General features: G+C 38.8%; 1 pseudogene; it reads right to left on the reverse strand.

The window, feature by feature from the left end:
* Positions 1 to 206: 206 nt before the first annotated feature.
* Positions 207 to 19364, reverse strand: LOC149541898 (glutamate receptor 3.4-like; annotated as a pseudogene).
* Positions 19365 to 24449: the final 5085 nt, after the last annotated feature.

The following is a 24449-nucleotide window of genomic DNA, read 5'->3' on the forward strand; positions in this document are numbered from 1 at the left end:
TAATTAATAGGGGCTACACAATGAGGCCAAGTAATGCCGGTAGTTGTCTTCAATTTATCACAAGCAAACGACACTTATGGATAGTTGTCTATATTTTTGTTTTATATCTAGAGTTCCATTGGTAAGCAATGAATTACGTAACGAATCAAACGTGCAAAATAAAATTCTAGAAACAAATATCTAAGACAAGCCACTTGAAATATATTCTAAATGATCTTAAATTTCTGTTCAGAGAAGGAATCTTCACAGTAAAAGACAAGTCTCACAGCTGTCGGTGGAGACGAGAATTCAACAACTGACTTCATATCTTTTAACTCTGTAAAACTCCGTAACGCATTAAACGCGTCATGAATATAACCTACGGTTTTTAGAATGGGAAGATATACAAAGATGAATATACTAATACAAAGATTAACTCCAAAATTTAAAGTCTTCTACAACTTAAGGAATCCGCTTTAGATTTCTGTATAAATACAAACAATGGTTTTTGGAATCGGAGGGTATACACAGATGAATAGATCAATATAAACATTGACTCCAAAATTTAGAATCTTCTACAACTTAAAGAATCCGCCTTAGATTTCTATATGATTAGAAATTATATTGGCTCTTGAAATGGGAAGATATGCAAAGATGAATATACAAACAATGGCTTTTGGAATGGAAGGATATTATACACAGATGAATATATCAATAAAACATTGACTCCAAAATTTCGAGTCTTCCACAACTTGCGGAATCCGCGTTAGATTTCTATGGATGGAAGGGGGGCCCTCCCAAGTTTTAAAGATCTGATCATTGTCATTACACGCGTAGAGAAATCTTGTCCGTTGGATGCTGCCCTCAAATCTCGCCGACATCGATGCAACTTTCGACCGATATGAATCAACGCAGTCAGAGCATAGATGGATGCAGTGAGAACAAAAAGAATCCATAGATTTGCAGGTGTGATGGGAGTGTTTTCCGATTGAAACCCTGACTCCATGTCTGGACATGACGTTGCTTCCCCAAACCATTTGTTGCGAATGCTCTGTACACTGAAATGATGCTCCGATACATTCAACACTGCTTCAGTTATGTCTGCTAGAAATGGCGACCCTTTCGTGAAAAACTGTCACAGACATGGGAGTTTCAGAACTCATGGCCATCTACTTTTACTTTGAGAAAAGAAATTGTAGAGTAAATTTAGATATAAAAAGGGGGCTGGTTTATTTTCAGACAAAATGTACCAAAGATAAAAAGAAGTCAAATATGATTCTTTTTCAGATTTACGAAAATAAAGTCAAATTTTCTAAAAAAAATTTGTTGTTTTTTATCACAAAATATACAGATCATGAAGATCAAATGCTTAAAATTTCAAAAGAAATAATTGTGTTTTCATTTTTTTGAAATTTAGTCAATGGTGCAATTTGTGGGGAGGATAGCTGCATCCTATAAAGAGTGGGCATCTATTTAAATGGAAGTAAAGTGTACAACAAAGTGAATAGCACCAATTTAGCTTCACATATTAGAGCTTGATTTCTAGGCTAAAAGTGTTGAATAGCCAAAGTTGATTTATTTTTCTAAGCTTAATTTCTTCCTTAGTGTGTGATAGTTAAGAATGACACAAAATGAGATATAGAAGAAATTCTTACAAATCCAAAGCCTCCTATGTCTAAGTATCCTTGATATACAACTTCAAACTTTTCACATGGATAGAGAGATTTCACTATTTGAATGTAGAGGCTCTCGTCCACTATGGCACCCACTTCACCCTTTGATAGCTTTTCCACATAATCATGCGGACTCACTAGAGGAACCAATCTATGTTCTGGTATGTTCAGATCTTGTAGAAGATAACCCTTGGCAAATGCAGTATTCATGTAACCCACTTTAACATTGCTTGTGTTTAGGCTTTTCATGGTGGTAATGGTGGGAGCCAGTCTCTCTACTGTTAAAATAGAGGTCAAATGTGTTGTGTAACTGTTGTTCAATATTAGGGTGATGAAAAGCCACGTAGCCACTATTCCCTTGCCCAGAGTGCTCTTCACTTCTTCTCCTCTATGTCATTACACATCCACAAGATAATTGATACTATTAGCTGAATTGAGAAACAGCCTAGGTTCTTGATTCGTTCATAAGAACATAGTATGATAAAGCAAGCAGCTACAAATTACACCTAGTGTTTCCCTACTCATATTGCTTACAGTTGAAGCAGTTGGTATTGTAGGGGATGCAAACTGTCTATCTAATGGTTATAATGCATCATTGATCTTATTTATTAACTACTCCAAAAATTAGAATAAATAAAAAATAAGTATTTTTTATTGTTAGATCAATAGTGCATAGACTTGTCCATTACAAGGGATGAAGAGAAGGAATTTCTGCTGACAAACTTTTCTAGACATGCCCATTACAAGGGACAATGCGAAGGAAATTTCTGCTGACAGACTTTTCTGCAAATGGTCTGACTAGTTGTAGAAGTAACTGGAATTGCATGGCAAAAGACAGAGGCTATTTAATAATTAGTTAAAAGCTAAAAGAGGGAAGGTTGTATAATTGGTGAAAATATGTCTTTTTAATACTTGGAGAGATAAATGGAGACTACTAAGACTTGGTCTAGAAGCAAAATAAAAAAATTATCACATACCAGAATTCTAGAAAAATTTCTAAATTCTATTGTATGAAAATTTTACTTAAATAACACACCTCCAAAAAAGAAAAATCCTTACACTACTAATTTATAAGAGCATATGCTCACCAACATCCCCAGTTTCTATTATTGACATGTCTCCTCTATGATTATAAGAAGTCAAAAAAATCATTCAATAAACACCTGTCCTAACATATGTTGTGGACGAGAAATTGGTAAATACTTACTTTGAGCAAATATGAAGGCAGACAGCGACAACCTGCACATAATACAAGATACTATAAGGATCTTGTCTTAGGAATAAAGTGTGAATGCAATTGACAAGCTCAAAAATTAAACATTGCAATAGACTGAAGATATGTAATAAGTAAGATGTATTCTTACGCCAATGAAGTGAGTATTTGTTCGTTAAATTTTCCTTTGAATTCGTCGTTATTCTCATGGAACACACAAGGAACGTCGTGATGACAAAGAAAACTCTCACAATCACCCACAACCCTCCACTGAATGGATGAAGAAATGACCATGTCTTCCCTCTTGTTGGAATATTTAATGCAGTGGTTGTCTTGCCCCTAGAGCCAAATGCCCACCTACCACCTGACAACCAGCAAAACAGCCAGAAAAATTAATATGGGTAGGTGAGATTTTCAAATATTGAAATGAGAGAGAAAAATGTTTTTATCCAGAAGAAAAAAGGCACTGACTAGATCCATTCGACTAGACAGAGAGAGAAGTTAGAGGAAGAGCTCAGAAGTTGCAGAGCAGAGCAAAGGAAGAAGAAGAAAGTGGTCAGTAGATCCACTTGTTGCAGAGATAGAAGGAAGTATGTTCAGTGTCTCTAGTTGCACATGACACCTCTATTCATTTTGTGAGTTAGTTGTTGTTTTGTTTTGTCATGTTGAAGCAATGATTGCTCCAGGCACCATTGTATGCAGCCATTAGAGCTGCAAGTTTAAAAGTTTATTGAAGTTAGAAGTATTATTAGTTTAGGGTTATTTTATGGTTTTCTAGGTGAAGCCAAATCCTCCCAAATTTTGTAATGGTTTAATTAAGTTGAATAGTAAAGCAAGCAGACATACTTGAATCCATTACTCTTCCTTTGAATGTTGCATTTGACAAATTTGTTTTTGAAGCTTAACGTTTTGGGTCTCTCATTTTAATGGTGAAAGCATTCACATTGAATTTTTCTAAGTTATAATATTTCAGTTGACACAAAACACTCAACACCTATTGCATTTTTTGTGTGTCGAGCTCACTCAGCACTTGCTACTTGTCACTCAGCATCTGTTGGTGTCGAGCTCTTCTTGTGTCGAGCTAACTCGGCACCTACTGCATTTTCTTTGTGTGTCGAGCTCACTCAGCACCTGTTGCCTTTCACTCGGCACCTTTAAGGCCCGAGCAAGTGCGAACCAAAACTAGCACTCGACACCTTCATGTGCCGAGTAGTTTTTAAGTGTCGAGGAAATTTTTTTTAAGGTTTAGGGTTGTGAGTGTTAAATTAAGTTTTTTATTTCTCACATGGCATCAGAGCTTTGAGGCCCCACATCCACAGTGAGTTAGGCCATTTTTTTTTCTTGAGATATTTGACATGGTAGGAGATGCAGTAAAGATATGGCACCAACCACCATCCTTTAATGGGCAAAATTATGATACATGGGCAAAGAAGATGAAAACCATAATGGTTGCAAATGATTTGTGAGAGTTTGTAGTTAATGGGTTCAATGATGTGATAGACCCAACTCAGTATGCTGCTCTCACAAATGCACAGAAGACTCATTTGAAAGAGTCAAGGAGGAAAGATGCAAAGGCATTAAGTTTGATTGAAGCAGCAATGATAGAGAATATATTCCCTAAGATTGCAGCAGCAAATTATGCAAAGGAACCATGGGATATCTTTGATCTACAAACTTCAAGGAGACTAATAAACTCCGTACTATAAAGCTATAGATCATAAGGAGGGAGTTTGAGAACCTCCAGATGAAGGAAAATGAATCAGTTGTAGACTTTAGTTTAAGGACCTCCAATGTGATGAACCAATTGAAGTCAAATGGAGAAGACTATCAAGAGCAGAGGATAGTGGAAAAGATATTAAGGAGTTTACCTCATAAATATGAAAATTTGGTTATGACCATACAAGAGGCAAAAGACCTCATTGTTTTGACAATGGATGAGTTAATGGGTACACTTCAAACTGTCATGTCCCCTTTTTAGCGGCATAACTTTACAGGGGATTTTCCTATCATCGACTCTCGTAGGAAAATGGTTATGGGAAGAGGGTCATTTTTGTCTTCCGATAATTACAATTTTGCTCTCGAAGAATAATAATTGAGTAAGTGGGCCCTACTCGTCCTAATATTAAATAAAGGTTGTACTCCAACTTTATAAAGTTATTTATTTAATTTTATAAAGTTTTACATCATAAAAGATGATTTCGAAAAACTTCCAGAAACTTCTCAGTGAAGGAATAAATAGAGGACATTGGGCTCCCATTTGAAGCAGGCGATTTTGGGGATTCTACTATTTATCATATTGGAGTAATTTGTGGTTTCTGGTCCGCAAATTCCATTTGGTCTTTGGGAACGAAAACTCCCTTGGATCTGCATAACTGGGGAAGTGAGATATCTTCCGAAGGGTTGCACATTGGAGATGGTCTTCAGCCATTTCATGGTGGATGAATTAAAGAATCGAGTTTTACTAAGATGTCTGAATCTAGCAAGGTGGGCAAGGCAATGTGATACAATTCTGAGGGGCACCATCGAAAACGGAATTCACAGTAGCTACAAAATTTTACAAGGATAATTTATGCTGCCTAACTTCTCCTGAAGCTGTTACTTTTTAATGAACCTTTTTGGACCATCTCATCACGGGCGGGAGTCTTGAGGTCATTAAAATGGAAAATTCGTGAGTCGAGAGTTGTTGAGCGGCTACAGCATAAGAACGGATCTCAGGGTTTCACATCATAACCAGAGCTTTTTTTGAGGCACACCTACCACAAAGATTTCTGAACACAATTAAATTGCAACCTTCATTGGGAGATTGGGAACAAACCCGTGTCCATGCAGTGCGACGGATTCCGTCAGATGAGTGTGGAGGGTATTATAGCGGATTCAGAATTTTGTGAGATCATTGACGAACTTCTGATCTATCAATTCCAGCATTCCCTTTCAAGACGCGATTTAGCTAAGTCTATAACTAATATCAGCAAACATAAATAAAGATATATTGCCACGCGATTCCAGTTTCAAGGTGAATTTCCAAGCGGTGACCACGACCAGATAATCACATGAGATCACAGTGTTGGCAGGCGGCCAAGGAAACATTTTAAATTCATTCACGACCAGTTTGGAATTCATGGAAATCGCGATCTTGAACAAAGCCGCGGGTGAAAAGAGATGAAAGCAACCCTTGTCCCGACCTGGTGGAGAGCAAATGGCTACTCGATCTGGCAGTGAATGATTTACCTGATTGACTGGAACGGTTTTTAGAGCTTCTCCCGACTCAAATTGGGCATTAAAAGAATCAGAACATCTGTGCATGAGCTTGATCAGTGGGCGGGCGGCGACCTTTCAATAGAGACAGCGAACTCAGGTTCTTAATTTTGTCTCGGCTCTGTTATCCGATTACTGAATTGCTATTAAATATTGTAAAGAGTTGATTGCAATAAGATTCTTTCTTGAAAATTGCTCATATTATTACCCTTTGTTACATCTATATGACTTGATGAATATTTATTGGAGCTAATATAAATTGATGGTTACATGTCAAGTATTTGACGAATTGTCCTAGTGCAGTATTGGTATATCTTTGACCTATATAAGAAGGTCATTTCAGTGGTATCAGAGCAGTAGTCCGGCCATCCTGATTGGGTAAGAGTACTTTTATGCAACCATATTCCCAGTGTTATATTCGCAAGAGAACCATATTTAAGGACGGAGATATGGGTGAAAGACAAACACATAGTCCACCAAGATTTCCCAGAGTCGATGATGATGAAACCAGAGAATTTTACAGAATCATGACTACCGGACAACAAGAAATAGCCCAGACACTATAGGCTTTGACTACCATAATGGAAAGAGTTATTCAGCCCAGGATTCAGGATCAAGGAAGAGGCACATCTAATCATGATGATAGGAGTGTGGTAGGATCAGAAGGGGCTCCTAGGCGCAGATCATGGATAGCAAATAGGCCTACTCGTCCCACCTTCCTAAGGGAAGAGGCTCAGGAGATGGGAGAAGACGATGTACCAGAAGATTTCCAAGATGATCTTAGGGCTGCTACGGCAGAATGGCAGGCATTACCCCCGCATGTGCATGAATTATTGAACTTCGATCGATATTTAAACCAAAGAAGGGAACATATGAGGAATAGCTGCCAGAATAGGAGACCTAGAGGAGGTCATGATAGTGAGTTACAGCGAGCCGTCAGTAAACTTACTTTACCTTTGTTCGATGGTAATGGTCAGATGACAGCGCAAGCTTGGATTCATAAGTTGGACACCTTTCTAGAATTAAGGCCTATGTCTGAAATAGATGCCATCAGGTATGCCACCTTGCATCTGGAAGGCGTAGCTCATGATTGGTGGTCACATGGAATGGTTACTTTGCAGCACAATCAGGTAACATCGTACCAGGATTTTGTAGATAGATTGGTTGAACGTTTTGATAAAAAGGATCCAGAAATTTACTTCCGCGACCTTGCTCAGTTAAGATAGATTGGCAATTTAGAGGTTTATATCAGTGAATTTCAAAGGTTGTCAGTCATGGTACCAGATGTGTCGGAAAGGAGGTTAGTTATCTTATTTACAGAAGGATTGTCTGAACCTCTCAAGGGATGGATTAAGGCATTTGACCCGTCAACACTGCAGGAAGCCATGAGGAAAGCACAGAGTATGGAGCTTACAGCACCCTCTAGCAGGTTCACTTCCAGGAGTACTACCTCTTTCAGAGACAATAAGAAGTTTGATAAGAATAAAGGGAAGAGCATTGAAACCAAAGAGAAATCTACCACACCCCTAGATACAGAGGCATTAAATGACTTGCGAAGGAAGAAATTATGCTTCTATTGCAAAGGTCCATATGACAGGGATCATGATTGTCCTTTGTGACCAAAAGGAAAAGCAAATAAGGTTATGTGGGCATATTACGAAGGATCAGATTCCAACAATGCAACAAAAGAGGATGAACACACTGGTTCAGAATCTGAGGAAGAGACAGGAAAGTTAGAACAAAAGGAAGAACCTAAATTGCATCTACAGCAAGGGCGTTTGTCTAGCATTCAGCAGGAAGGATCTTTTAGATTATGTAGTGTTCTAGCAGGACAGAAGGTGATTACATTGGTTGATACCGGAGCTACACATAACTTCATTGATGCACGATTGGTTGAACGTCGTGGTATTAAGACAGAAGAATTTGAAGGTCTTCAAGTACAGGTTGCTGATGGATACACTCTTAAGTGTAACAGGATAGTCAAAGACATGCCTTTACGCCTGAATAATTATGAGTTCAAAGCGGATTACCACGTGGTCCATATGGGTGACTTGGATATCGTTTTGGGTATGACATGGTTACGCTTATTGGGAGAGGTTATCTTTCGACTCAAGGACATGGAGATCAAGTTCGAAGTAGATGGGAGGCAACACGTGTTGAGAGCTATTCGGAATAGTGACATCCGAACGATTTCTCTTAGACGATTGGAAAGATTGGTGAGACATGAGGATCTTGAATGGGCAGCCCTGTGTACTCTCATGCCTACACAAGAGGAACAACAAAAGAAAGAATATCACCCTAACATACAGATATTGAGGGAAAAGTATAGTAAGGTCTTCAGCGATATTCCACCTAGTACACCACCTGATAGGGGGATTGAGCACATCATCGAATTAGAAGAAGGTGCTAAACCAGTCATGATCACTCCATACAGGCATCCAAAAAGGCTCAAAGATGAAATAGAGAAAACCATCAAGGAGCTTCTGGCGATGGGACACATCCGACATAGTAAGTCTCCTTTTGCTTCTTCAGTAGTCTTGGTTAAGAAGAAAGATGGTTCGTTATGGATGTGTATAGATTACAGGATGCTGAATAAAAAAACCATTAAGAATAGATATCCTATTCCATGGATTGATAAACTAATAGATGAACTGCACAGGGCATGCTACTTTAGTAAGATTGATCTGCGATTAGGTTACCACCAGATTAGGGTCAGAGAACAGGACATTGAGAAGACCGCATTCAGGTGCCACTGTGGGCATTTTGAGTTTTTCGTGATGCCATTCGGATTGACCAATGCACCAACTACTTTCCAGTCCACCATGAATAAGGTTTTTCATCGTCAGCTGAGGAAGTTTGTATTAGTCTTCTTTGATGATATCTTGGTATACAGCCGAACATGGCATGAGCATATGGAGCATCTAGAGACAGTACTGAAGACCTTGCAAACAGAATCCTTGTATGCAAAAGAGTCTAAATGTGATTTGGGCATGATCGAATTATTATACTTGGGACATATTATCAGTAAAGAAGGGGTACGGATGGACCCTGATAAGATTCATGCTATTATGGAGTGGCCTACTCCTGAGAACCTGACACAGCTGAGAGGGTTCCTTGGTTTATGTGGCTTCTATCGCAGATTTGTTTGTGGATATTTGCGAAATGCGGCTCCTATGACAGACTTGCTTAAAAAGGGAGCTTTCATTTGGACAGAAAAAGCACAAGCTTGTTTTGACAGATTTAAGGAGATCATGACTTCATGTCCGGTACTAGCATTGCCTAATTTCTCGAAAAAATTTGAACTCCAGTGTGATGCTTCAGGAGAGGGTATTGGGGCTGTTTTGATGTAGGATAAACACCCAATTGCATATGAAAGTAGGAAACTCCGTGGGCCAGAGAAAACATTCAACATTTACGACAAGGAGATGTTAGCCATCATACATGCATTAGCTAAGTTCAGATAGTACTTAATAGGTGGTAAGTTTTGCATAAAAACTGACCACAACAGTTTAAGACATTTCCTTGGACAGAGGGATCTCAATGATAGACAGCAAAAATGGGTCAGTAAGTTACAGGCATATGACTTTTATATATCTTATGTTAAGGGCACGCAGAATGTGGTAGCGGATGCCTTGTCACGCAGACCACATCTTAGTTCAATGATTGAGATCTCTGAGGACTGGAAGCATCTAATAATTGCAGAATATGCCAGAGATCCATGGGCATCTAGGATAGTTGATGGGACACTTGTTGATACCAGGTATACACTTGTGGATGAATTGATTATTTACAAGAGTAGGATATTTTTAGTCCCAGGATCGAAGGTGAAGCAGTTTATTATGCGAGCTTTTCATGATTCCCCTATAGCTGGTCACCCTGGATACTTTAAAACATATAGACAGGTTCGAGAAAGATTCACTTGGAAGGGACTCAAGACAGATGTATTGCAGTATGTCCGTGAGTGTCCTGTGTGTCAGCAGAATAAGCAGGAACGCACCTTCCCAGCATTACTCCTACAACCACTTCCTATTCCAGCTCAGAAGTGGGAATGCATATCCATGGATTTCATTACCGGGTTACCCAAGGCTCAGGGTCGTGATTGCATTTATGTGGTGGTAGATAGACTAACGAAATATGCTCATTTCTTTCCCATCACCACTACTTATACTGCAGTACAGGTAGCCGAGGTATTCTTCAGAGAGGTTTTCAAGTTACATGGGATACCCCGCAGTATTGTCAGTGACAGGGATAGTAGATTTTTGAGTCAATTTTGGCGAGAGGTGTTCCGATTATGTGGCACTGAACTCACACCCAGTACTAGTTACCATCCGCAAACCAACGGACAAACAGAGGTAGTAAACAAATGGGTGGAAGGCTACTTGAGGAATTACGTGGCTGATCAGCAGAAGGCTTGGGTAAGATGGATTTATCTGTGTGAGTATTGCTATAACACCACTTTCCACATGTCTATCCAGATGACACCTTTTCAAGCATTATATGGCTATGATACACCCAGTTTCATTGACTTATTGATGGGTGATGTTCGGGTTCCACGTGTTGGGGATGTGATGCAAGAAAGTAAAGATATTATTAGCTCTCTACGTGATAACATCGCTCGGGCACAGAACCAGTATAAGCAATACGCAGATCAAAAGAGGATGGAGAGGAGCTTTGAGGTGGACGACATGGTTTACTTAATGCTTCATCCATTTCGACAATCTACTCTCAAAAAGAATGGGTCAGAAAAGCTTAAGCCTAGGTATTATGGACCTTTCAGGATCACCAGGCGAATAGGGGAATTGGCTTATGAACTTGAGCTACTAGCAGATAGCAAAGTATATAATGTGTTTCATGTATCATGCCTTAAAAAGGCATTGGGACAGAATGTGATACCTTCTGCAGTATTACCGCCTTTGGATGATGAAGGGAAATTGATCCTAGTACCAGAATTCATTTTAGAAAGCAGAGAAAAATAGCTCCGCAGAAGAGTAATTAGAGAATATTTCGTTAAATGGAAGGATCTACCAGTCGAAGATGCTACTTGGGAGAATGAGACAATTTTGCAGCATCCAGCTCTGAGATTGCTTGAGGGCAAGCAATTTCAGGGAGGGCGGACTGTCATGTCCCCTTTTTAGCGGCATAACTTTACAGGGGATTTTCCTATCATCGACTCTCGTAGGCAAATGGTTATGGGAAGAGGGTCATTTTTGTCTTCCGATAATTACAATTTTTCTCTCGAAGAATAATAATTGAGTAAGTGGGGCCTACTCATCCTAATATTAAATAAAGGTTGTACTCCAACTTTATAAAGTTATTTATTTAATTTTATAAAGTTTTACATCATAAAAGATGATTCCGAAAAACTTCCAAAAACTTCTCAGCGAAGGAATAATAGAGGAAATTGGGCTCCCATTTGAAGTAGGCGATTTTGGGGATTCTACTATTTATCATATTGGAGCAATTTGTGGTTTCCGGTCTACAAATTCCATTTGGTCTTTGGGAACGAAAACTCCCTTGGATCTGCATAACTGAGGAAGTGAGATATCTTCCGAAGGGTTGCACATTGGAGATGGTCTTCAGCCATTTCATGGTGGATGAATTAAAGAATCGAGTTTTACTAAGATGTCTGAATCTAGCAAGCTGGGCAAGGCAATGTGATACAATTCAGAGGGGCACCATCTGAAACAGAATTCACAGTAGATACAAAATTTTACAAGGATAATTTCCACTGCCTGACTTCTCTTGAAGCTGTTACTTTTTAACGAACCTTTTTGGACCATCTCATCACAGGCGGGAGTCTTGAGGTCATTAAAATGGAAAATTTGTGAGTCGAGAGTTGTTGAGCGGCTATAGCATAAGAACGGATCTCAGGGTTTCACATCATAACCAGAGCTTTTTTCGAGGCACACCTACCACAAAGATTTCTGAACACAATTAAATCGCAACCTTCATTGGGAGATTGGGAACAAACCCGTGTCCGTGCAGTGCGACGGATTCCGTTAGACGAGTGTGGAGGGTATTACAGCGGATTCAGAATGTTGTGAGATCATTGAGGAACTTCTGATCTATCAGTTCTAGCATTCCCTTTCAAGACGCGATTTAGCTAAGTCTGTAACTAATATCAGCAAACATAAATAAAGATATATTGCCACGCGATTCTAGTTTCAAGGTGAATTTCCAAGCGATGACCACGACGAGATAATCACATGAGATCACAGTGTTGGCAGGCGGCCAAGGAAACATTTTAAATTCATTCGCGACTAGTTTGGAATTCATGGAAATCGCGATCTTGAACAAAGCCGCGGGTGAAAAGAGATGAAAGCGACCCTTGTCCCGACCTGGTGGAGAGCAAATGGCTACTCGATCTGGCAGCGAATGATTTACCTGATTGACTGGAATGGTTTTCAGAGCTTCTCCCGACTCAAATCGGGCATTAAAAGAATCAGAACATCTGTGCATGAGCTTGATTAGTGGGCGGGCGGCAACCTTTCAATAGAGACAACGAACTCAGGTTCTTAATTTTGTCTGGGCTCTGTTATCTGATTATTGAATTGTTATTAAATATTGTAAAGAGTTGATTGCAATAAGATTCTTTCTTGAACATTGCCAGTATTATTACCCTTTCTTACATCTATATGACTTGATGAATATTTACTGGAGCTAATATAAATTGATGGTTACATGTCAAGTATTTGACGAATTCTCCTAGTCCAGTATTGGTATATCTTTGACCTATATAAGAAGGTCATTTCACAAACCCATGAGCATATGATCAATAGATCTGTATCTTTTTCTTCCCAAGAGAAAGCATTCAAGGCTCAGTCAAATCCAAGAAGAAGGTGGAGAGGAAGAAATGGGTCAGGCAGAAACTCCAGAGGCAGAGGCCGAGGTAATGGAGGACAAATAAATGTTGTAGCAGAAAGCTCAAGAAGAGCAGATGGAGTAAGTAGCTCACAAAATACTTCAAGAGGAGGTAAGAAAAACTAAAACTCAAATAAGAGTAATGTAGAATGCTACTATTGTCATAAATATGGGCATTATGCAAATGAATGTTGGAAGAAGCAAAATGATCAGTTAGGATAAGCAAATGTAGCTAATGTGAATATGGAAAGTGGAAACAATGCCACTGCCTTCATTATGTGTAATGTTGGTGAAGAAGGAAGCCCTGAGGTTTGGTACCTCGAAAGTGGATGTAGCAACCACATGAGTGGTAATGAAATCTTGTTTTCATTCATTGACAAGAGTTTCAAATTTAAGATTAAAATGGGTAACAATGGAACCTTACCAGTAGTGGGCAAAGGATCTATTATGGTCCACACCAAGAAAGGTGAGAAGAAGGAAATACAAAATGTGTATTTCACCCCTTGTATGAAGCACAATTTGATGAGCATTGGCCATCTCATACAAAATGGATACAAAGTGCTGATGGAGAATGATATGTGTCTCATTCATGAAAAGGATGGGAGCAAGAACTTACTTGCAGCAGTTCAAATGACAAAGAATAGAATATTTCCCTTGAGGATAGAGACATGTTTCGCATCTCAAGTTGGTGCTGCACCTCCCACACAATCAGCTCTAAGGAGTGTGATTGAAGACCCCTCATAGCTATGGCACCTTAGGTATGGTCATCTAGGCTATGCTGATTTAACTTTGTTATCAAATAAAAGAATGGTAGAAGGTTTGTAACATATAAGAAATTCATGTGACAAGTGTGAAGCTTGTATTTTGGGTAAGCAACATAGGCTTCCCTTTAATTCTGGAAATTCTAGGAGGGTTAGATATTCATTAGAGTTAGTGCATACTAACTTAGTCGATCTTATGCAAGTTACCTCCATTAGGGGGAGTACTTATTTTATGACATTCATAGATAATTTTAGTCACAGGACATGGGCGTATTTCTTAAAGAATAAATTTGAAGCATTTGATAAATTTATAGAATTTAAAGCCTAGGCTGAAAAAGAATGTGGACATTATATCAAGGTCCTAAGATTAGATAGAGGAGGGGAGTATACCTCCAATTATTTTGTAGATTTTTGCAGGAAACATGGTATAAAGAAAGAGCTCATAGCTAACTATACACCATAGCAGAATGGAGAGGCTGAAAGAAAGAACAAGACCATTGTTGAAATGGCAAGAAGCATGATGAAAGAGAAAGGTCTTCCAACTAAATTTTGGGGAGAAGCTATGGCAACAATAGTTTACATAATTAATAGGTGTCCTACAAAGGTAGTTCATGATAAAATTCCAATGGAAGCATGGTCATGAGGAAGATGGATAGTTGAACACCTAAGGGTGTTTAGATGTGTTGCATATGCACATATGCCTAAAGAGCAAAGGCAAAAATTGGATGACAAATGTGTGAAGTGCATCTTTACAGGGTACAACTTAGAATCAAAGGCATACAGATTATATGACCCATTGAACAATAAGATGACTCTTTCAAGAGATGTGAAATTTCTTGAAAATCAGTCTTGGTATGGTCAAACTGATGAGTCACCAAGCACTTCAAGTAAAGTGTCAATTATGAATGAAGAGGATGCTAATGAACATCAAGAAGGAGGAGCAAATAGAAGAAAAGGCAAGTAGCCTTAGTCATTACTAAGCTACTCTAGGCATGACCAAGTGTCAGTGCCAAGTAGTAGTGAAGATTCTGATCCCACACTCTCCTTCATGTTACCAAGAAAGACCAAGAGTCTTAGGGAGATATATGAAGATGAAAGTTATGAAGCATATGATGAGAGTGTTAATTTTGTATTATTTTCTCATAGTGATCCAATATATTTTGAAGAAGCTATTAAGGAGAAGAAATGGTGTAAGGCCATGAATGAGGAAATAGATGCTATAGAAAGAAATGAGACATGGGATCTAACTGAATTGTCTCCCAAGAGGCAAGTGATTGGAGTGAAATGGGTCTATAAGACCAAATGCAATGCTGAAGGCAAGATTGATAGGCATAAGGCAAGCATGGTAGTCAAGGGCTACAAACAACAGTATGGAAGAGACTATGATGAGACATATGCCCCTGTTGCAAGAATGGAAACTGTGTGTGCTGTCATAGCAATTGCAGCTCAGCACAAGTGGAAGGTATTCCAAATGGATGTGAAGTTCGCCTTCCTAAATGGTGTATTGAAAGAAGAAGTATATGTGGAGCAGCCACCTGGTTATGAAGTTGTAGGTGAAGAGAATAAAGTATATAGATTGAAGAGAGCTTTTTATGGGCTCAAGTAAGCTCCAAGGGCATGGTACAACAGAATTGACTCATATTTGATGAGCAATGACTTTAGCAAAAGTAATGTTGAGCCTACTCTCTACATCAAGGCAGCAAATGGCAATGTGTTGATTGTTGTCTTGTATGTAGATGATTTAATTTTTACTAGTAATGACAAGGCTCTAATTGGTGAGTTCAAAGAGGCCATGAAAAATAAATTTGAGATGACAGACCTAAGTCTCTTGAAGTACTTTCTAGGCATAGAAGTAAAACAAATGCATGATGGCATCTTCATCTCTCAAGAAAAGTATGCAGGGCAGATCTTGGAGAGATTCAAAATGCAAAATAGTAATGCAGCCCCCACACCAACTATAGTAGGTCTGAAGTTGAGCAAAGAAGACAATAGCAAAAGAGTGGATCTAACACTATACAAGAGTATGGTTGGAAGTTTAATGTACTTAACTGCAACTCGGCCCGACCTAATGCATGCAGTAAGTCTGAATTCCAGATTTATGGAAACACCAAAAGATTCCTATTGGCAAGCAAAAAAGAGGATCCTAAGGTATGTGAAAGGTTCCAAGGGATTTAGAATTTTGTATACTGCATCAAATGAATTCAAGTTGGTAGGTCATACTGATAGTGATTAGGCTGGAAGTTTAGATGATAGGAAGAGCAGTTTCGGATACATGTTTCACATGGGATCAGGTGTAACTTCATGGGCATCCAAGAAGCAACCTATTGTTGCTCAATCTACAGCAGAGGCTGAATACATAGCAGCAAATGCAACAACATGTCAAGCAATTTGGCTAAGGAGGAACTTGATAGATTTGAATGAAAGGTGATAGGATGGAACCACAATTTATTGTGACAACATCTCATCAATTGCATTGTCCAAGAATCCAATCTTCCATGGTAGAAGCAAACACATAGAAATCAGATATCACTTCATCAAAGAGTTGGGGGAGAATGGGGATATCAAAATAAATTTTTGTAAGTTTGAGCAATAGCTAGCAGACATTTTTACAAAGTCATTAGGCATAGGAACTTTTGTACACCTAAGAGAGTGTCTTGGTGTAGTTGATGTGGATTAGTATTGATCCTTACTTGTTTGGCTCGGGGCAAAGGGGGAGTGTTGAAATATTTAATGCGGTGGTTGTCTTGTCCTTGGAGCCAAACACCCACCTACCACCTGATGACAAGCAGAATAGCCAAAAAAAAAAATACGGGTAGGTGAGATTTTCAAATATTGAAATGAGAGGGAAAAATGTTTTTAGGTCAAAAGACAAAAAGCAATGACTAGATCCATTCGATCAGATCGAGAGAGAAGTTAGAGGAAGAGGTCAAAAGTTCCAGAGTAGAGCAAAGGAAGAAGAAGAAAGTGGTCAATAGATCCACTTGTTGCAGAGATAGAAGTAAGTATATTCAATGTCACCAATTGCACGTGACACCTCTATTCATTCTATGAGTTAGTTGTTTTGTTTTGTCCTGTTGAAGTAGTGATTGGTCCAGGCACCATTGTATGCAACCATTAGAGCTACAAGTTTAAATTTTATTGAAGTTGGAAGTATTATCAGTTTAGGGTTATTTTAGGGTTTTCTAGTTGAAGTTGAATGCTCCCAAATTTTGTAATGGTTTAATCAAGTTGAATAGTAAAGCAAGCAGGCATACTTGAATCCATTACTCTTCCCTTGAATGTTGCATTTGACAAGTTTGTTTTTGAAGCTTAACGTTTTGGGTCTCTCATTTTAATGGTGAATTCATTCACATTGGATTTTTCTAAGTTTTAATATTTCAGTTGAAATAGAACACTCGACACCTACTACATTTTTTGTGTGTCGAGCTCACTCGGTACTTGCTTCCTGTCAATCGGCATCTATTGGTGTCAAGCTCTTCTTGTGCCTAGCTAAGTTGGCACCTACTACATTTTCTTTGTGTGCTGAGCTCACTCAGCACCTATCGCCTTTCACTCAGCACCTTCAAGGGTCGAGAAAGTATCGAGCAAAACTGGTACTCAACACCTTCATGTGCTGAGCAATTTTTAAGTGTCGAACAATTTTTTTTTTTAGATTTAGGGTTGTGAGTGGTAAATTGATTTTTCTATTTCTCACACCTCTCACTCTCTCCATTTTCATCATTATCACAAGACCACTATGGGTGTATGGTTGTGTGAATCCAACATACAAGGACCGATTGTACTGTATTGATGCATCTCCCACCACCACATCGAAACTCTGAACAAACCAAACCAAAAAATCAAATATATTTCTAATACAAGAAACCCTAAATTCTCAAACCCTCATTTTCATCAGATAATGCTTATAGCAATGCATCATAGTTAGAAGAATAATTAAACCCTACTTTTTAACATAAGAAACCCTAACTTCTCAATAGCTGGAAAGGGTTTGTAGGGAATTACATTTCCATGGGCTAACTCGGATACCAGTGCATCATAGTTGGATAGATTTGAGTAAACTAAGTTTCGCTTGTCGAAGGCCTCGTAGACGAAAGGAAGATTGTACGGGAGTGAGTCCACAATGGCCTGAAATGTATCGTTCGTGTAGCCTGAAAGCTGGCCAAGGAACTCACTTAAATTGAAAGTCCTCTTCCCAATGATATTTGCAATTTTAAGTGTTCTATACCCATTCAGAACTTGTGTTGTATCACTTAGCCATATAATGGCCCCCAGCTTATTTATTTTCTTTCGTGGATATTCAAGCCCCCCGATGTCTTTTCTCCAAAACCCAACTGTTTTGTAACTCTTTCCAACCACGTTAACAATCTCATACTCACGACTTTCTAAATCTTTGTTAACATGGCTTGCTATTATTGCTTCAACAATCTTCTCACGAAGCACCTTCCCTCCTCTCAAAACTACCATCGAACCAGGGAAATCCATATCATTCATGGGAGTTTTCACATCATAGCCAATCTTTATATTTTGTGAGCGCAAGGAAGAAACTGCACTTGCAAGGAGCTTTAGAAAAGTGTAGGCTTGTATCCCAATTTGGTTGATGCCATCATCTGAAGAGATGAACCCCAACCTCTGCTTTAATCCTATGAATTGTTGTGTTGCAACGCTTTTAACTCCCACAATTCCTTGCAATGTTTGGATAGAAGAAGAAGACAGAGAATCAAAAGAGGAAGCAATGGGATCTGTGAAAATCCAAACATAAGTTTCAGACATCATTTCAAGCTTTTTTGCAATGGAGAACATTTTGAGAGCCAGACGCACACTTGTGTGAACAATAAAAGCCCTAACACCACTTCTATTCTTCAATTCTGCCAGTGTGTCCCTCATTTGCTCTTCCCAATAAGAAAGTGCTACAACTTCTGAAATTCTTGTTCTATTGTTTTTCCAGTCCTGTTGAAACTCATGTAGCACCTCAGTCAATTGGTAAACACCATTTAACGACAACTCATTGTCTTCATACAGCACGACTACTGACTTCAACTGGAAGTAGCCTGCTATGGCTTGCATATCATCATAATTACTCTCAATTGTTGGAAGTAAATAATTGGACCCGCTTGTAGCTCCAAATCCATGTGAACCACTGAATGAGAGGACGGGTACATGAATTTCTTCCGCTAGAGGGGCCAGAAAGTTTGAAACCTTAGGATCTTGCACCAGAATTGCTACAACCTCGCTTCTAAAAACTTGTAGAACTGTGTAAAAAAATTTCCCAAGTATTTTTATTGTGAGAATTGAACAACAGATTTGAAAAACAAACCTAAAATCATGTGAAAAAAGGGAAAAGAAACCATTGAAATGGTTTAGAGCAATATTCTAACCGTTTCCAACAAATTCTTGAGATTCTAGAATAGTGAGGTTGAGGCGAGTGCCATTTATCTCTTGGAGAGCAAAGTGTAAAGATGTATTGGCCGCCTTTCCTGCAGGTGTATTCACGTTTAGTATGGAAGCAATGTTTAGTGTGCCATCAGCAACACCAGAGGTCGGTAAGATGAAGAGAGTGCATAATAGTAGAAGCGAGGCACAATGAATCTTTTCCATTGTTGTGGAAGTTACAGCTTGAGCGGCTTATTGTGATGGACATGAAAATGCACTTGGTAAATTAATATCGTAAGGAGCATTTTGAATTCATCAAATGCCCAATTCTATTCAATTCATCAATTCATGAAGAGATAATTCATTTCAACCGGAGTAGCATAATTCATTTCAACCAGAGTAGCAAGCTTCGAGGTATGTTCCAAGTTGAGAGGAGACGACAGAATTAATTAAGGAAGAGAAGCTTTCGCAACATTACACCATCAATAGAATTGTGGATGATAAGTTTTTCTTTTTCCTCATGACAATTAATCATCGCAGTCATCGTCACTGTAATGTCCTAAGGCGGGTTAAAAACAATTTATTTGTTTCATGTTTAATCCGTAGAAACTTCCATCTGGTAAATTTACCGTATTTTTGGATTGCTCCTCCACCAGGCTAGTCGTTAGATCTCTCGTAGTTAGTGTTTGCCTTGTTGGATAATAGCTGTCACTTGATGGGAAATTATTCCTCTAACATGGGAGCTAAAAAGTCAAGTCTAAAACTAAACTTATTATGCATAACATGTGAAAAATTTAACTATTGCAATCACTGATTATTAATCTCCTATCATAAATAATTATTAAACTGTTGAAAATAAATTTCCAATTAATATCAAAAAATAACACAATTGCAACTTCACTTATAAAATATGAAAAGAAATGCGCAACACAATGAACACAATATTTTCGGACAAATTGTCCCTAGAAAAATCCCTAAGGGAAAACCAGTTCTACAGATGAAAAATTATATTAAACTTCACCAAATCAAGAGATACAAAATTCCTTGCCTCTTACTGGTAGAATTCTGGCAACCTCCTAATTTGTCCTGCTGATATTCGCCACTGCTATTCCCATGCTAACACTTCACCCTTGCTAACACTACAAGACTGTTTGCTAACATTGCAAATATTTCTCCAAACTTTATGTTCTCCAAATTTCCCCCTGACCTCCTTTTATACTACTCCTATTGGTAAACCAATGGTCAAGATTGATTTACAATCGATGGTTGAGATTAAAACAACTTAACAACAATAACCAAGTCAGTTTCTTGTTGTTTCCAAAAGTGGTCAATTGATTAAAAAATATTTGTTTGTAATCTAACCAATTAGTTAGCAAAACAATTACTTGCTATATTGCAAATGGACAAACAGTTGTCCAAAGCTAACAAAACTAACACTCCCTCTTAGCGAGGAAGCTATTCTGTAGGACACCTAACTTATCTCTAAAGAAGATAAATTTTCCCTTCCCCAATGGCTTAGTCAGAATGTCTGCTACCTTCTCCTCTGTAGGTATGTACTGTAGCTGAACAACTCCCCTTTGTAAACAATCTCTGATGAAGTGATATCTGATATCTATATGTTTAGACCTATCATGAAACACTGGATTCTCAGACAACTTGATGCAACTCTAATTATCACAATGTATCACAGTAGTCTCAACCTTCTAACAAAACAAAACTACTAACAACTTCCGAAGCCATATAGCTTTGCATGTCGCCATGCTCGCTACTATGTATTCTACTTCTATTGAACTCAAAGCCACAAGCTTTTGCTTCTTGCTGAACCAAGAAACAACTCCTGATCCCAAGCTGAAACAACACCCTAAAGTGCTCATTTTGTCTGTTGTACTTCCTACCCAATCTGCATCAGTATAGCCTATCAACCTGATACTTTCACCTCGAACATATCTGATCCCATACTCAACTGTACCACACAAGTAACGTAGCACATGCTTAGCCACTATCCAATGCATTCTCTTTGGTTCAACCATCAACTGACTAAGAGAGTTAACTATAAATGCTATATCTGGCCTAGTGTTGACCAAATACATAAGCGAACCAATCAACTATCTATATAAAGTGGGATCTATATCCTTCTCCTTAGATGTATCTACCTTCCCCCAATTCGTAATTATGGGTGTAGACATGACTTTGCAATCCTCCATCCTGAATTTCTTCAAGATTTCAATGCAATATTTCCCTTGACCAAGGAAAGCCTCCCCATCTGTCTGCCACACTTCCATGCCTAGAAAGTAGTGCATAAGTCCTAAATCCTTCATCTCAAACTATTCTGCAAGGTTCCTCTTACAATCCACTATGAGCCCTAGTGAACCTGTAAGAAATATGTCATCCACATAAATAATAAGAATGAGAATCTCACCCCGAACCACCAAGTAGTAGAGGTTAGCATTTGTTTCACTCTTCACAAAGCCCATTTTCTACAAGTATGTATCAATGCGCTCATACCATGCTCTAGGAGCTTGCTTGAGTCTGTACAATGCTTTCTTCAATCTGCACACATGGGTCTCTTTGTTGTGTGCTACAAAGCCTTCTGATTGTTCTATATATACCTCCTCCTTCAACTCACCATTAATGAATGTTGTCTTGACATCCATTTGATGGATTTTCCATCCCATCTGTGCTGCAAGTGAGATTACAACTTGTATAGAAGTATACCTGGTAGCATAAGCAAATGTCTCCTCATAGTCTATTCCCTCCTTCTAAGAGAACCCCTTTGCTATGAACCTCGCCTTGTATTTCTCAATGCTACCATCTGCACTGTACTTTATCTTATAGATCCAACGTGATCCAACTACAGCCCTATTTGTTGGTCTAGGTACTACCTCCCACACATCATTTTGCATTATTGAAGAATATTCTTTGACCATAGCATCTCTCCATGTTTTGCAGCTTCCTGATAGCTAGAAGGCTCACTATCTACCAACTGACTAACTAATGCCACATAGTCATTAAACTTTGTTGGTTGTCTTCACTATCTAGTACTCTTCCTACGAGCTCCCACAAACTCCTGAGTATCCCTTTGTGTATCTGGAACCACTTGGTTCCCACTGCCAACTATAGAGGATGAAATGTCAACCTCTAAGTCTTCTAGATGCATTTCCTATTGCACCTATTGCTCCATAGTCTATGAATCTTCACTAACTAAGTCTACACTTGTACTGGTAACTGTACTTGAGCATTGTTACTCTTGACATGGTCTTGGAGCTTCTGTTGGCTGCTCACTCTGATCATCTCCTAGTAAATCTCTAGATCTTCTGAATTCCTTGTCCTCCATGAACTTGACCTCTTGTCTGACAATAATTCTTTTAGTCCTTGGAATGAAAATCTTGTATGCCTTTGAAGTCTCATTGTACCCAACAAAGTACCCCCTCTTTGTAGTCTGATCTAATTTTGTATGTGTATCTCCAAGAATATGGCAATATGCCAAACTCTCGAATATCCTGAAGTGACTAACATCTAGCTTCTTCCTTGTGAAAGCCTCCTCTAGTGTCATCTTCCCTAGAACCTTGTGTGGAACTCTATTATGAATGTAGATTGTTGTATTACACGCCTCTGCCCATAAGTAATAGGGCATGTCCTAGTCATGTAGCATAGCTCTTGCTACCTCCAATATAGAACGGTTCTTCCTCTCAGAAACTCCATTTTGCTATGGATTGTAAGGAACAATCCATTCTCTCTTGATTCCTTCTCTAGTGTATAACTATTGGAAGACACTTCCTTTGTACTCGCCTCCATTGTCTGACCGAAGAACCTTTATCTTCTTTCCTGTCGAGTTCTCCACAAGAACCTTGAACTCTTGGAATCGACTGAAAACCTCATCCTTAGTCTTCAATAAGTATAGCCAGGTATTTCTAGAGAAATCATCAATAAAAGTAACATAGTACCCATATCCTCTGAGAGATTTCATCAACATCTGTCCACAAACATTTGAATGTACTAGATCAAGAACACCCTTAGATCTGGTATGATTCCTATGCCATAGCTCTCCAAGATTTCTAGCATTACTGTTGCGCATAAGTGCCTTAGGAGTATCAAACTACAATCTATAAAGGCGACCACTCCTAACTCCAATAGTTATGGGTGATTTCCAATCCTTGTGCTTAATCAACATATTTGTCCCTCTAAAGAGTACATTATACCCCCTATCCTGAAGAACAGATATAGAAGTCAAATTCATACCTAAGCTTGGCACATATAACACATCATGAAGTGGGATTATCTTTGCATTCTCCCTCTGAAACTAAACAGTCCCTTTCCCAATAGGGTTGAGTTTGGACAAGTTTCCCATAGAAATCTGGATGTTGGTGTCCTCCTCCTTGTAACTGGAGAAGTACTCTATAACTCTTGTCATATGAAATGACGCCCCACTATCTATATACCAAACACACTGTGAGGTTGAGCTAACCATACAAGCTATGAGTGCAAACTCATCTTCCATTCTACTGGAGAGTTCTTCCACACTTGCTGAAGCTACCAACTGCTTTGTACCCTTCTTCCTCTCTTGGCAATCACTGACATAGTGGCCAAACTTGTGACATCCAAAGCACTTGACCTTAGAAAGGCCCTTCTTCTTCTTTTTGTTTTGTGAATTTGATCCTTTGCTAGATCCCTTCTTTTCTTTCCCTTTACCCACTAGGGCAACATTCTCTTATTCCACTTCATTTTTCTGACTCTTGTTGGCCCCATTGACAAGACTTAGTCTAAACTCCTCCTGAGTGAAATCAGTCCATAGTCGATCCCAACTCGGTAAAGTATCTCATCCACTAACAACTTGAACAAAGACACTCCATTGTTTAGTAAACCCATTTAGGGCTATTCTCACTAGCTCGTCATCACTAGGGCTATTTCCAAAAGCTGCTAACTTGTCGTTGACAAGTTTGAGCCTGGTAAGGTAACTTGTGATATCTTCTCCCTGATTCATTTAGGTATTCTTTAGCTTCTCTTTGAGAATCAACTTCTTGTTGGTGGTAGCATTCTGGTATAGATTCATAATGGTGTCCCACATCTTCTTCGCCATATCTAGCTCTACGATATGTGGAACAATATGATCCTTGACACCATCAAGGATAATCATCCTCGCTTTGGCATTGTCCTTCCTATATTTTGCAAGCTGGTATAGGTACAACATAGGTACCAAAATTTGAGGCACCATCCAATCTATCCTGATCTCTCAAACCAACTGAAGCCATCTCCTAAGGGTTTAAAGTAATAATAAATCTAAAGAGATCAAAAATTTTTTCCTAGGGAAAAACTCTTCTACCCTTAACAATGCTCTGA

The sequence above is a fragment of the Cupressus sempervirens genome, chromosome 8 (genome assembly GCF_028749045.1).
Source record: "Cupressus sempervirens isolate cs-2001-9-10 chromosome 8, ASM2874904v1, whole genome shotgun sequence".
NCBI classification, from domain to species: Eukaryota; Viridiplantae; Streptophyta; class Pinopsida; order Cupressales; family Cupressaceae; genus Cupressus; species Cupressus sempervirens.